This window comes from Lissotriton helveticus, chromosome 11, assembly GCF_964261635.1.
Source record: "Lissotriton helveticus chromosome 11, aLisHel1.1, whole genome shotgun sequence".
Classification (NCBI taxonomy): Eukaryota; Metazoa; Chordata; class Amphibia; order Caudata; family Salamandridae; genus Lissotriton; species Lissotriton helveticus.
This window is the reverse complement of record NC_136072.1, coordinates 304,644,131-304,660,486: the sequence shown is the minus strand read 5'-3', so window position 1 is coordinate 304,660,486 and position 16,356 is coordinate 304,644,131.

Sequence of the window (16,356 nt, the reverse complement as noted above, 5' to 3'; positions counted from 1 at the left end):
GATTTGGCTAAAGAGAAGATGGAAATGATGCTATTCATAGTTTCTATCATTCCCGTTAACTGTAGCATAACCCTTCCTCTCTCAACTTATCAGCTGGCTTAATTGCTACTGGTGTACCATATCCTAAAACTAAAGAAGTGAGAATGGTGCGCTGCCACTTGGCTGGCAAAAAGATCTATGTCCTAATGTACGTGCTACAATTGTTTAGAGAGTTTTAGCAAATGAGTCAAGGGAATGCAGAGAAGTATGGGAGGTTATAAACAAAAATTGAGATTTGATTTTTTTATTGAGCTGTTGATTTTCACAATAAAACAGACTCCATAGTATAGATCTGGTAACCCTTTATATAAATCAAAACTTTTTGTATTGCTTATATTAAATGTACTAACAGTGGACTTTTCCATCTGCAGATTATACTGAATGACCAGCAGTGGCAGTGTTTCACAGCAGAGTTTCTCTGAATTGCCGAGACTGAAGCAAAAAATAAAAGGAAGTCTTCTGGCATAGTGCATCATTTTACCAATTTACGTGGTAAGTAAAACGCCCAATCATTCTTTTGGGCATTAAAAAGATGTTCATAGCAACGGAATGTCCTCACTACTTTATAGTGGAAACCTGTGCCTGAATATCATTTCTGTCAAGAAAGAAGTAATATGGATCACATTATGTTGGTCATGATAGTTAATAAAAGACTGACTGACTCGAACTCTACTAAAACCTGCTTTAGATCCTGGTGATAGCAATGTTCCATTCGAGGAAATTGCTGCCTTTGAGGCTGAAATGCACCATCTCACGTATGAAAAATAGTGTTACATTCTCACGGTAGGAAGCTCATTTAACCTCTTCTCCTGCACTCTGTATGTTGGGCTCTGATACTCAAGATGGATTTTTGTGAAGGATAATCTGTCTTTGTACCCCCATCCCACTTTCAAAAAGGACACAGAGCTTTGACTGTTTCAGATTCCTTTACCATTCCCCCTCCTACGTGGCTGGCAGTCATGAATACGGATAGTAACCTACTGCATAACTTCTGATATCTCATCCTCCTGTGTGGTCAGCTTCCACAAGGACAATTGGTCCAGGGGGGCCTGACATCATAAAGCTAAAGCAAGAAGTTGTCTGACATGTGGTGCCATTCTGTTGCCTAGCAGTCTGACATCATAAAGCTAAAGCAAGATGCTTTCTGACATGAGAGCCACTCTGTTGCCTAACAAAGAGTAGGATACATTTATCTTGGTAATGATATGAGTTGCAGGGTAGACAGGATGCCCAACTGAAAGTGTTGATGGTAAGATGAAAGAAATTAGGGCTTTATTTAGACTTCTATATTTGTATGAACGCAAGTTTGAGCATAAGAGTCTCAACTTCACTCTTGCTGAACTGGTAGGATTTGGCTAAAGAGAAGATGGAAATGATGCTATTCATAGTTTCTATCATTCCCGTAAACTGTAGCATAACCCTTCCTCTCTCAACTTATCAGCTGGCTTAATTGCTACTGGTGTACCATATCCTAAAACTAAAGAAGTGAGAATGGTGCGCTGCCACTTGGCTGGCAAAAAGATCTATGTCCTAATGTACGTGCTACAATTGTTTAGAGAGTTTTAGCAAATGAGTCAAGGGAATGCAGAGAAGTATGGGAGGTTATAAACACAAATTGAGATTTGATTTTTTTATTGAGCTGTTGATTTTCACAATAAAACAGACTCCATAGTATAGATCTGGTAACCCTTTATATAAATCAAAACTTTTTGTATTGCTTATATTAAATGTACTAACAGTGGACTTTTCCATCTGCAGATTATACTGAATGACCAGCAGTGGCAGTGTTTCACAGCAGAGTTTCTCTGAATTGCCGAGACTGAAGCAAAAAATAAAAGGAAGTCTTCTGGCATAGTGCATCATTTTACCAATTTACGTGGTAAGTAAAACACCCAATCATTCTTTTGGGCATTAAAAAGATGTTCATAGCAACGGAATGTCCTCACTACTTTATAGTGGAAACCTGTGCCTGAATATCATTTCTGTCAAGAAAGAAGTAATATGGATCACATTATGTTGGTCATGATAGTTAATAAAAGACTGACTGACTCGAACTCTACTAAAACCTGCTTTAGATCCTGGTGATAGCAATGTTCCATTCGAGGAAATTGCTGCCTTTGAGGCTGAAATGCACCATCTCACGTATGAAAAATAGTGTTACATTCTCACGGTAGGAAGCTCATTTAACCTCTTCTCCTGCACTCTGTATGTTGGGCTCTGATACTCAAGATGGATTTTTGTGAAGGATAATCTGTCTTTGTATCCCCATCCCACTTTCAAAAAGGACACAGAGCTTTGACTGTTTCAGATTCCTTTACCATTCCCCCTCCTACGTGGCTGGCAGTCATGAATACGGATAGTAACCTACTGCATAACTTCTGATATCTCATCCTCCTGTGTGGTCAGCTTCCACAAGGACAATTGGTCCAGGGGGGCCTGACATCATAAAGCTAAAGCAAGAAGTTGTCTGACATGTGGTGCCATTCTGTTGCCTAGCAGTCTGACATCATAAAGCTAAAGCAAGATGCTTTCTGACATGAGAGCCACTCTGTTGCCTAACAAAGAGTAGGATACATTTCTCTTGGTAATGATATGAGTTGCAGGGTAGACAGGATGCCCAACTGAAAGTGTTGATGGTAAGATGAAAGAAATTAGGACTTTATTTAGACTTCTATATTTGTATGAACGCAAGTTTGAGCATAAGAGTCTCAACTTCACTCTTGCTGAACTGGTAGGATTTGGCTAAAGAGAAGATGGAAATGATGCTATTCATAGTTTCTATCATTCCCGTTAACTGTAGCATAACCCTTCCTCTCTCAACTTATCAGCTGGCTTAATTGCTACTGGTGTACCATATCCTAAAACTAAAGAAGTGAGAATGGTGCGCTGCCACTTGGCTGGCAAAAAGATCTATGTCCTAATGTACGTGCTACAATTGTTTAGAGAGTTTTAGCAAATGAGTCAAGGGAATGCAGAGAAGTATGGGAGGTTATAAACAAAAATTGAGATTTGATTTTTTTATTGAGCTGTTGATTTTCACAATAAAACAGACTTCATAGTATAGATCTGGTAACCCTTTATATAAATCAAAACTTTTTGTATTGCTTATATTAAATGTACTAACAGTGGACTTTTCCATCTGCAGATTATACTGAATGACCAGCAGTGGCAGTGTTTCACAGCAGAGTTTCTCTGACTTGCCGAGACTGAAGCAAAAAAAAAAGGAAGTCTTCTGGCATAGTGCATCATTTTACCAATTTACGTGGTAAGTAAAACGCCCAATCATTCTTTTGGGCATTAAAAAGATGTTCATAGCAACGGAATGTCCTCACTACTTTATAGTGGAAACCTGAGCCTGAATATCATTTCTGTCAAGAAAGAAGTAATATGGATCACATTATGTTGGTCATGATAGTTAATAAAAGACTGACTGACTCGAACTCTACTAAAACCTGCTTTAGATCCTGGTGATAGCAATGTTCCATTCGAGGAAATTGCTGCCTTTGAGGCTGAAATGCACCATCTCACGTATGAAAAATAGTGTTACATTCTCACGGTAGGAAGCTCATTTAACCTCTTCTCCTGCACTCTGTATGTTGGGCTCTGATACTCAAGATGGATTTTTGTTAAGGATAATCTGTCTTTGTACCCCCATCCCACTTTCAAAAAGGACACAGAGCTTTGACTGTTTAAGATTCCTTTACCATTCCCCCTCTTACGTGGCTGGCAGTCATGAATACGGATAGTAACCTACTGCATAACTTCTGATATCTCATCCTCCTGTGTGGTCAGCTTCCACAAGGACAATTGGTCCAGGGGGGGCCTGACATCATAAAGCTAAAGCAAGAAGTTGTCTGACATGTGGTGCCATTCTGTTGCCTAGCAGTCTGACATCATAAAGCTAAAGCAAGATGCTTTCTGACATGAGAGCCACTCTGTTGCCTAACAAAGAGTAGGATACATTTATCTTGGTAATGATATGAGTTGCAGGGTAGACAGGATGCCCAACTGAAAGTGTTGATGGTAAGATGAAAGAAATTAGGACTTTATTTAGACTTCTATATTTGTATGAACGTAAGTTTGAGCATAAGAGTCTCAACTTCACTCTTGCTGAACTGGTAGGATTTGGCTAAAGAGAAGATGGAAATGATGCTATTCATAGTTTCTATCATTCCCGTTAACTGTAGCATAACCCTTCCTCTCTCAACTTATCAGCTGGCTTAATTGCTACTGGTGTACCATATCCTAAAACTAAAGAAGTGAGAATGGTGCGCTGCCACTTGGCTGGCAAAAAGATCTATGTCCTAATGTACATGCTACAATTGTTTAGAGAGTTTTAGCAAATGAGTCAAGGGAATGCAGAGAAGTATGGGAGGTTATAAACACAAATTGAGATTTGATTTTTTTATTGAGCTGTTGATTTTCACAATAAAACAGACTCCATAGTATAGATCTGGTAACCCTTTATATAAATCAAAACTTTTTGTATTGCTTATATTAAATGTACTAACAGTGGACTTTTCCATCTGCAGATTATACTGAATGACCAGCAGTGGCAGTGTTTCACAGCAGAGTTTCTCTGAATTGCCGAGACTGAAGCAAAAAAAAAAAGGAAGTCTTCTGGCATAGTGCATCATTTTACCAATTTACGTGGTAAGTAAAACACCCAATCATTCTTTTGGGCATTAAAAAGATGTTCATAGCAACGGAATGTCCTCACTACTTTATAGTGGAAACCTGTGCCTGAATATCATTTCTGTCAAGAAAGAAGTAATATGGATCACATTATGTTGGTCATGATAGTTAATAAAAGACTGACTGACTCGAACTCTACTAAAACCTGCTTTAGATCCTGGTGATAGCAATGTTCCATTCGAGGAAATTGCTGCCTTTGAGGCTGAAATGCACCATCTCACGTATGAAAAATAGTGTTACATTCTCACGGTAGGAAGCTCATTTAACCTCTTCTCCTGCACTCTGTATGTTGGGCTCTGATACTCAAGATGGATTTTTGTTAAGGATAATCTGTCTTTGTACCCCATCCCACTTTCAAAAAGGACACAGAGCTTTGACTGTTTCAGATTCCTTTACCATTCCCCCTCCTACGTGGCTGGCAGTCATGAATACGGATAGTAACCTACTGCATAACTTCTGATATCTCATCCTCCTGTGTGGTCAGCTTCCACAAGGACAATTGGTCCAGGGGGGCCTGACATCATAAAGCTAAAGCAAGAAGTTGTCTGACATGTGGTGCCATTCTGTTGCCTAGCAGTCTGACATCATAAAGCTAAAGCAAGATGCTTTCTGACATGAGAGCCACTCTGTTGCCTAACAAAGAGTAGGATACATTTATCTTGGTAATGATATGAGTTGCAGGGTAGACAGGATGCCCAACTGAAAGTGTTGATGGTAAGATGAAAGAAATTAGGGCTTTATTTAGACTTCTATATTTGTATGAACGCAAGTTTGAGCATAAGAGTCTCAACTTCACTCTTGCTGAACTGGTAGGATTTGGCTAAAGAGAAGATGGAAATGATGCTATTCATAGTTTCTATCATTCCCGTAAACTGTAGCATAACCCTTCCTCTCTCAACTTATCAGCTGGCTTAATTGCTACTGGTGTACCATATCCTAAAACTAACGAAGTGAGAATGGTGCGCTGCCACTTGGCTGGCAAAAAGATCTATGTCCTAATGTACGTGCTACAATTGTTTAGAGAGTTTTAGCAAATGAGTCAAGGGAATGCAGAGAAGTATGGGAGGTTATAAACACAAATTGAGATTTGATTTTTTTATTGAGCTGTTGATTTTCACAATAAAACAGACTCCATAGTATAGATCTGGTAACCCTTTATATAAATCAAAACTTTTTGTATTGCTTATATTAAATGTACTAACAGTGGACTTTTCCATCTGCAGATTATACTGAATGACCAGCAGTGGCAGTGTTTCACAGCAGAGTTTCTCTGAATTGCCGAGACTGAAGCAAAAAAAAAAAGGAAGTCTTCTGGCATAGTGCATCATTTTACCAATTTACGTGGTAAGTAAAACACCCAATCATTCTTTTGGGCATTAAAAAGATGTTCATAGCAACGGAATGTCCTCACTACTTTATAGTGGAAACCTGTGCCTGAATATCATTTCTGTCAAGAAAGAAGTAATATGGATCACATTATGTTGGTCATGATAGTTAATAAAAGACTGACTGACTCGAACTCTACTAAAACCTGCTTTAGATCCTGGTGATAGCAATGTTCCATTCGAGGAAATTGCTGCCTTTGAGGCTGAAATGCACCATCTCACGTATGAAAAATAGTGTTACATTCTCACGGTAGGAAGCTCATTTAACCTCTTCTCCTGCACTCTGTATGTTGGGCTCTGATACTCAAGATGGATTTTTGTGAAGGATAATCTGTCTTTGTACCCCCATCCCACTTTCAAAAAGGACACAGAGCTTTGACTGTTTCAGATTCCTTTACCATTCCCCCTCCTACGTGGCTGGCAGTCATGAATACGGATAGTAACCTACTGCATAACTTCTGATATCTCATCCTCCTGTGTGGTCAGCTTCCACAAGGACAATTGGTCCAGGGGGGCCTGACATCATAAAGCTAAAGCAAGAAGTTGTCTGACATGTGGTGCCATTCTGTTGCCTAGCAGTCTGACATCATAAAGCTAAAGCAAGATGCTTTCTGACATGAGAGCCACTCTGTTGCCTAACAAAGAGTAGGATACATTTCTCTTGGTAATGATATGAGTTGCAGGGTAGACAGGATGCCCAACTGAAAGTGTTGATGGTAAGATGAAAGAAATTAGGGCTTTATTTAGACTTCTATATTTGTATGAACGCAAGTTTGAGCATAAGAGTCTCAACTTCACTCTTGCTGAACTGGTAGGATTTGGCTAAAGAGAAGATGGAAATGATGCTATTCATAGTTTCTATCATTCCCGTAAACTGTAGCATAACCCTTCCTCTCTCAACTTATCAGCTGGCTTAATTGCTACTGGTGTACCATATCCTAAAACTAAAGAAGTGAGAATGGTGCGCTGCCACTTGGCTGGCAAAAAGATCTATGTCCTAATGTACGTGCTACAATTGTTTAGAGAGTTTTAGCAAATGAGTCAAGGGAATGCAGAGAAGTATGGGAGGTTATAAACACAAATTGAGATTAGATTTTTTTATTGAGCTGTTGATTTTCACAATAAAACAGACTCCATAGTATAGATCTGGTAACCCTTTATATAAATCAAAACTTTTTGTATTGCTTATATTAAATGTACTAACAGTGGACTTTTCCATCTGCAGATTATACTGAATGACCAGCAGTGGCAGTGTTTCACAGCAGAGTTTCTCTGAATTGCCGAGACTGAAGCAAAAAAAAAAAGGAAGTCTTCTGGCATAGTGCATCATTTTACCAATTTACGTGGTAAGTAAAACGCCCAATCATTCTTTTGGGCATTAAAAAGATGTTCATAGCAACGGAATGTCCTCACTACTTTATAGTGGAAACCTGTGCCTGAATATCATTTCTGTCAAGAAAGAAGTAATATGGATCACATTATGTTGGTCATGATAGTTAATAAAAGACTGACTGACTCGAACTCTACTAAAACCTGCTTTAGATCCTGGTGATAGCAATGTTCCATTCGAGGAAATTGCTGCCTTTGAGGCTGAAATGCACCATCTCACGTATGAAAAATAGTGTTACATTCTCACGGTAGGAAGCTCATTTAACCTCTTCTCCTGCACTCTGTATGTTGGGCTCTGATACTCAAGATGGATTTTTGTGAAGGATAATCTGTCTTTGTACCCCCATCCCACTTTCAAAAAGGACACAGAGCTTTGACTGTTTCAGATTCCTTTACCATTCCCCCTCCTACGTGGCTGGCAGTCATGAATACGGATAGTAACCTACTGCATAACTTCTGATATCTCATCCTCCTGTGTGGTCAGCTTCCACAAGGACAATTGGTCCAGGGGGGCCTGACATCATAAAGCTAAAGCAAGAAGTTGTCTGACATGTGGTGCCATTCTGTTGCCTAGCAGTCTGACATCATAAAGCTAAAGCAAGATGCTTTCTGACATGAGAGCCACTCTGTTGCCTAACAAAGAGTAGGATACATTTATCTTGGTAATGATATGAGTTGCAGGGTAGACAGGATGCCCAACTGAAAGTGTTGATGGTAAGATGAAAGAAATTAGGGCTTTATTTAGACTTCTATATTTGTATGAACGCAAGTTTGAGCATAAGAGTCTCAACTTCACTCTTGCTGAACTGGTAGGATTTGGCTAAAGAGAAGATGGAAATGATGCTATTCATAGTTTCTATCATTCCCGTTAACTGTAGCATAACCCTTCCTCTCTCAACTTATCAGCTGGCTTAATTGCTACTGGTGTACCATATCCTAAAACTAAAGAAGTGAGAATGGTGCGCTGCCACTTGGCTGGCAAAAAGATCTATGTCCTAATGTACGTGCTACAATTGTTTAGAGAGTTTTAGCAAATGAGTCAAGGGAATGCAGAGAAGTATGGGAGGTTATAAACAAAAATTGAGATTTGATTTTTTTATTGAGCTGTTGATTTTCACAATAAAACAGACTCCATAGTATAGATCTGGTAACCCTTTATATGAATCAAAACTTTTTGTATTGCTTATATTAAATGTACTAACAGTGGACTTTTCCATCTGCAGATTATACTGAATGACCAGCAGTGGCAGTGTTTCACAGCAGAGTTTCTCTGAATTGCCGAGACTGAAGCAAAAAAAAAAAGGAAGTCTTCTGGCATAGTGCATCATTTTACCAATTTACGTGGTAAGTAAAACGCCCAATCATTCTTTTGGGCATTAAAAAGATGTTCATAGCAACGGAATGTCCTCACTACTTTATAGTGGAAACCTGTGCCTGAATATCATTTCTGTCAAGAAAGAAGTAATATGGATCACATTATGTTGGTCATGATAGTTAATAAAAGACTGACTGACTCGAACTCTACTAAAACCTGCTTTAGATCCTGGTGATAGCAATGTTCCATTCGAGGAAATTGCTGCCTTTGAGGCTGAAATGCACCATCTCACGTATGAAAAATAGTGTTACATTCTCACGGTAGGAAGCTCATTTAACCTCTTCTCCTGCACTCTGTATGTTGGGCTCTGATACTCAAGATGGATTTTTGTGAAGGATAATCTGTCTTTGTACCCCCATCCCACTTTCAAAAAGGACACAGAGCTTTGACTGTTTCAGATTCCTTTACCATTCCCCCTCCTACGTGGCTGGCAGTCATGAATACGGATAGTAACCTACTGCATAACTTCTGATATCTCATCCTCCTGTGTGGTCAGCTTCCACAAGGACAATTGGTCCAGGGGGGCCTGACATCATAAAGCTAAAGCAAGAAGTTGTCTGACATGTGGTGCCATTCTGTTGCCTAGCAGTCTGACATCATAAAGCTAAAGCAAGATGCTTTCTGACATGAGAGCCACTCTGTTGCCTAACAAAGAGTAGGATACATTTATCTTGGTAATGATATGAGTTGCAGGGTAGACAGGATGCCCAACTGAAAGTGTTGATGGTAAGATGAAAGAAATTAGGGCTTTATTTAGACTTCTATATTTGTATGAACGCAAGTTTGAGCATAAGAGTCTCAACTTCACTCTTGCTGAACTGGTAGGATTTGGCTAAAGAGAAGATGGAAATGATGCTGTTCATAGTTTCTATCATTCCCGTAAACTGTAGCATAACCCTTCCTCTCTCAACTTATCAGCTGGCTTAATTGCTACTGGTGTACCATATCCTAAAACTAAAGAAGTGAGAATGGTGCGCTGCCACTTGGCTGGCAAAAAGATCTATGTCCTAATGTACGTGCTACAATTGTTTAGAGAGTTTTAGCAAATGAGTCAAGGGAATGCAGAGAAGTATGGGAGGTTATAAACAAAAATTGAGATTTGATTTTTTTATTGAGCTGTTGATTTTCACAATAAAACAGACTCCATAGTATAGATCTGGTAACCCTTTATATAAATCAAAACTTTTTGTATTGCTTATATTAAATGTACTAACAGTGGACTTTTCCATCTGCAGATTATACTGAATGACCAGCAGTGGCAGTGTTTCACAGCAGAGTTTCTCTGAATTGCCGAGACTGAAGCAAAAAATAAAAGGAAGTCTTCTGGCATAGTGCATCATTTTACCAATTTACGTGGTAAGTAAAACGCCCAATCATTCTTTTGGGCATTAAAAAGATGTTCATAGCAACGGAATGTCCTCACTACTTTATAGTGGAAACCTGTGCCTGAATATCATTTCTGTCAAGAAAGAAGTAATATGGATCACATTATGTTGGTCATGATAGTTAATAAAAGACTGACTGACTCGAACTCTACTAAAACCTGCTTTAGATCCTGGTGATAGCAATGTTCCATTCGAGGAAATTGCTGCCTTTGAGGCTGAAATGCACCATCTCACGTATGAAAAATAGTGTTACATTCTCACGGTAGGAAGCTCATTTAACCTCTTCTCCTGCACTCTGTATGTTGGGCTCTGATACTCAAGATGGATTTTTGTGAAGGATAATCTGTCTTTGTACCCCCATCCCACTTTCAAAAAGGACACAGAGCTTTGACTGTTTCAGATTCCTTTACCATTCCCCCTCCTACGTGGCTGGCAGTCATGAATACGGATAGTAACCTACTGCATAACTTCTGATATCTCATCCCCCTGTGTGGTCAGCTTCCACAAGGACAATTGGTCCAGGGGGGCCTGACATCATAAAGCTAAAGCAAGAAGTTGTCTGACATGTGGTGCCATTCTGTTGCCTAGCAGTCTGACATCATAAAGCTAAAGCAAGATGCTTTCTGACATGAGAGCCACTCTGTTGCCTAACAAAGAGTAGGATACATTTATCTTGGTAATGATATGAGTTGCAGGGTAGACAGGATGCCCAACTGAAAGTGTTGATGGTAAGATGAAAGAAATTAGGGCTTTATTTAGACTTCTATATTTGTATGAACGCAAGTTTGAGCATAAGAGTCTCAACTTCACTCTTGCTGAACTGGTAGGATTTGGCTAAAGAGAAGATGGAAATGATGCTATTCATAGTTTCTATCATTCCCGTAAACTGTAGCATAACCCTTCCTCTCTCAACTTATCAGCTGGCTTAATTGCTACTGGTGTACCATATCCTAAAACTAAAGAAGTGAGAATGGTGCGCTGCCACTTGGCTGGCAAAAAGATCTATGTCCTAATGTACGTGCTACAATTGTTTAGAGAGTTTTAGCAAATGAGTCAAGGGAATGCAGAGAAGTATGGGAGGTTATAAACACAAATTGAGATTTGATTTTTTTATTGAGCTGTTGATTTTCACAATAAAACAGACTCCATAGTATAGATCTGGTAACCCTTTATATAAATCAAAACTTTTTGTATTGCTTATATTAAATGTACTAACAGTGGACTTTTCCATCTGCAGATTATACTGAATGACCAGCAGTGGCAGTGTTTCACAGCAGAGTTTCTCTGAATTGCCGAGACTGAAGCAAAAAATAAAAGGAAGTCTTCTGGCATAGTGCATCATTTTACCAATTTACGTGGTAAGTAAAACGCCCAATCATTCTTTTGGGCATTAAAAAGATGTTCATAGCAACGGAATGTCCTCACTACTTTATAGTGGAAACCTGAGCCTGAATATCATTTCTGTCAAGAAAGAAGTAATATGGATCACATTATGTTGGTCATGATAGTTAATAAAAGACTGACTGACTCGAACTCTACTAAAACCTGCTTTAGATCCTGGTGATAGCAATGTTCCATTCGAGGAAATTGCTGCCTTTGAGGCTGAAATGCACCATCTCACGTATGAAAAATAGTGTTACATTCTCACGGTAGGAAGCTCATTTAACCTCTTCTCCTGCACTCTGTATGTTGGGCTCTGATACTCAAGATGGATTTTTGTTAAGGATAATCTGTCTTTGTACCCCCATCCCACTTTCAAAAAGGACACAGAGCTTTGACTGTTTAAGATTCCTTTACCATTCCCCCTCTTACGTGGCTGGCAGTCATGAATACGGATAGTAACCTACTGCATAACTTCTGATATCTCATCCTCCTGTGTGGTCAGCTTCCACAAGGACAATTGGTCCAGGGGGGGCCTGACATCATAAAGCTAAAGCAAGAAGTTGTCTGACATGTGGTGCCATTCTGTTGCCTAGCAGTCTGACATCATAAAGCTAAAGCAAGATGCTTTCTGACATGAGAGCCACTCTGTTGCCTAACAAAGAGTAGGATACATTTATCTTGGTAATGATATGAGTTGCAGGGTAGACAGGATGCCCAACTGAAAGTGTTGATGGTAAGATGAAAGAAATTAGGACTTTATTTAGACTTCTATATTTGTATGAACGCAAGTTTGAGCATAAGAGTCTCAACTTCACTCTTGCTGAACTGGTAGGATTTGGCTAAAGAGAAGATGGAAATGATGCTATTCATAGTTTCTATCATTCCCGTTAACTGTAGCATAACCCTTCCTCTCTCAACTTATCAGCTGGCTTAATTGCTACTGGTGTACCATATCCTAAAACTAAAGAAGTGAGAATGGTGCGCTGCCACTTGGCTGGCAAAAAGATCTATGTCCTAATGTACGTGCTACAATTGTTTAGAGAGTTTTAGCAAATGAGTCAAGGGAATGCAGAGAAGTATGGGAGGTTATAAACACAAATTGAGATTTGATTTTTTTATTGAGCTGTTGATTTTCACAATAAAACAGACTCCATAGTATAGATCTGGTAACCCTTTATATAAATCAAAACTTTTTGTATTGCTTATATTAAATGTACTAACAGTGGACTTTTCCATCTGCAGATTATACTGAATGACCAGCAGTGGCAGTGTTTCACAGCAGAGTTTCTCTGAATTGCCGAGACTGAAGCAAAAAAAAAAAGGAAGTCTTCTGGCATAGTGCATCATTTTACCAATTTACGTGGTAAGTAAAACGCCCAATCATTCTTTTGGGCATTAAAAAGATGTTCATAGCAACGGAATGTCCTCACTACTTTATAGTGGAAACCTGTGCCTGAATATCATTTCTGTCAAGAAAGAAGTAATATGGATCACATTATGTTGGTCATGATAGTTAATAAAAGACTGACTGACTCGAACTCTACTAAAACCTGCTTTAGATCCTGGTGATAGCAATGTTCCATTCGAGGAAATTGCTGCCTTTGAGGCTGAAATGCACCATCTCACGTATGAAAAATAGTGTTACATTCTCACGGTAGGAAGCTCATTTAACCTCTTCTCCTGCACTCTGTATGTTGGGCTCTGATACTCAAGATGGATTTTTGTGAAGGATAATCTGTCTTTGTACCCCCATCCCACTTTCAAAAAGGACACAGAGCTTTGACTGTTTCAGATTCCTTTACCATTCCCCCTCCTACGTGGCTGGCAGTCATGAATACGGATAGTAACCTACTGCATAACTTCTGATATCTCATCCTCCTGTGTGGTCAGCTTCCACAAGGACAATTGGTCCAGGGGGGCCTGACATCATAAAGCTAAAGCAAGAAGTTGTCTGACATGTGGTGCCATTCTGTTGCCTAGCAGTCTGACATCATAAAGCTAAAGCAAGATGCTTTCTGACATGAGAGCCACTCTGTTGCCTAACAAAGAGTAGGATACATTTCTCTTGGTAATGATATGAGTTGCAGGGTAGACAGGATGCCCAACTGAAAGTGTTGATGGTAAGATGAAAGAAATTAGGACTTTATTTAGACTTCTATATTTGTATGAACGCAAGTTTGAGCATAAGAGTCTCAACTTCACTCTTGCTGAACTGGTAGGATTTGGCTAAAGAGAAGATGGAAATGATGCTATTCATAGTTTCTATCATTCCCGTTAACTGTAGCATAACCCTTCCTCTCTCAACTTATCAGCTGGCTTAATTGCTACTGGTGTACCATATCCTAAAACTAAAGAAGTGAGAATGGTGCGCTGCCACTTGGCTGGCAAAAAGATCTATGTCCTAATGTACGTGCTACAATTGTTTAGAGAGTTTTAGCAAATGAGTCAAGGGAATGCAGAGAAGTATGGGAGGTTATAAACAAAAATTGAGATTTGATTTTTTTATTGAGCTGTTGATTTTCACAATAAAACAGACTTCATAGTATAGATCTGGTAACCCTTTATATAAATCAAAACTTTTTGTATTGCTTATATTAAATGTACTAACAGTGGACTTTTCCATCTGCAGATTATACTGAATGACCAGCAGTGGCAGTGTTTCACAGCAGAGTTTCTCTGACTTGCCGAGACTGAAGCAAAAAAAAAAAGGAAGTCTTCTGGCATAGTGCATCATTTTACCAATTTACGTGGTAAGTAAAACGCCCAATCATTCTTTTGGGCATTAAAAAGATGTTCATAGCAACGGAATGTCCTCACTACTTTATAGTGGAAACCTGAGCCTGAATATCATTTCTGTCAAGAAAGAAGTAATATGGATCACATTATGTTGGTCATGATAGTTAATAAAAGACTGACTGACTCGAACTCTACTAAAACCTGCTTTAGATCCTGGTGATAGCAATGTTCCATTCGAGGAAACTGCTGCCTTTGAGGCTGAAATGCACCATCTCACGTATGAAAAATAGTGTTACATTCTCACGGTAGGAAGCTCATTTAACCTCTTCTCCTGCACTCTGTATGTTGGGCTCTGATACTCAAGATGGATTTTTGTTAAGGATAATCTGTCTTTGTACCCCCATCCCACTTTCAAAAAGGACACAGAGCTTTGACTGTTTAAGATTCCTTTACCATTCCCCCTCTTACGTGGCTGGCAGTCATGAATACGGATAGTAACCTACTGCATAACTTCTGATATCTCATCCTCCTGTGTGGTCAGCTTCCACAAGGACAATTGGTCCAGGGGGGCCTGACATCATAAAGCTAAAGCAAGAAGTTGTCTGACATGTGGTGCCATTCTGTTGCCTAGCAGTCTGACATCATAAAGCTAAAGCAAGATGCTTTCTGACATGAGAGCCACTCTGTTGCCTAACAAAGAGTAGGATACATTTATCTTGGTAATGATATGAGTTGCAGGGTAGACAGGATGCCCAACTGAAAGTGTTGATGGTAAGATGAAAGAAATTAGGACTTTATTTAGACTTCTATATTTGTATGAACGCAAGTTTGAGCATAAGAGTCTCAACTTCACTCTTGCTGAACTGGTAGGATTTGGCTAAAGAGAAGATGGAAATGATGCTATTCATAGTTTCTATCATTCCCGTTAACTGTAGCATAACCCTTCCTCACTCAACTTATCAGCTGGCTTAATTGCTACTGGTGTACCATATCCTAAAACTAAAGAAGTGAGAATGGTGCGCTGCCACTTGGCTGGCAAAAAGATCTATGTCCTAATGTACGTGCTACAATTGTTTAGAGAGTTTTAGCAAATGAGTCAAGGGAATGCAGAGAAGTATGGGAGGTTATAAACACAAATTGAGATTTGATTTTTTTATTGAGCTGTTGATTTTCACAATAAAACAGACTCCATAGTATAGATCTGGTAACCCTTTATATAAATCAAAACTTTTTGTATTGCTTATATTAAATGTACTAACAGTGGACTTTTCCATCTGCAGATTATACTGAATGACCAGCAGTGGCAGTGTTTCACAGCAGAGTTTCTCTGACTTGCCGAGACTGAAGCAAAAAAAAAAAGGAAGTCTTCTGGCATAGTGCATCATTTTACCAATTTACGTGGTAAGTAAAACGCCCAATCATTCTTTTGGGCATTAAAAAGATGTTCATAGCAACGGAATGTCCTCACTACTTTATAGTGGAAACCTGTGCCTGAATATCATTTCTGTCCAGAAAGAAGTAATATGGATCACATTATGTTGGTCATGATAGTTAATAAAAGACTGACTGACTCGAACTCTACTAAAACCTGCTTTAGATCCTGGTGATAGCAATGTTCCATTCGAGGAAATTGCTGCCTTTGAGGCTGAAATGCACCATCTCACGTATGAAAAATAGTGTTACATTCTCACGGTAGGAAGCTCATTTAACCTCTTCTCCTGCACTCTGTATGTTGGGCTCTGATACTCAAGATGGATTTTTGTTAAGGATAATCTGTCTTTGTACCCCCATCCCACTTTCAAAAAGGACACAGAGCTTTGACTGTTTCAGATTCCTTTACCATTCCCCCTCCTACGTGGCTGGCAGTCATGAATACGGATAGTAACCTACTGCATAACTTCTGATATCTCATCCTCCTGTGTGGTCAGCTTCCACAAGGACAATTGGTCCAGGGGGGCCTGACATCATA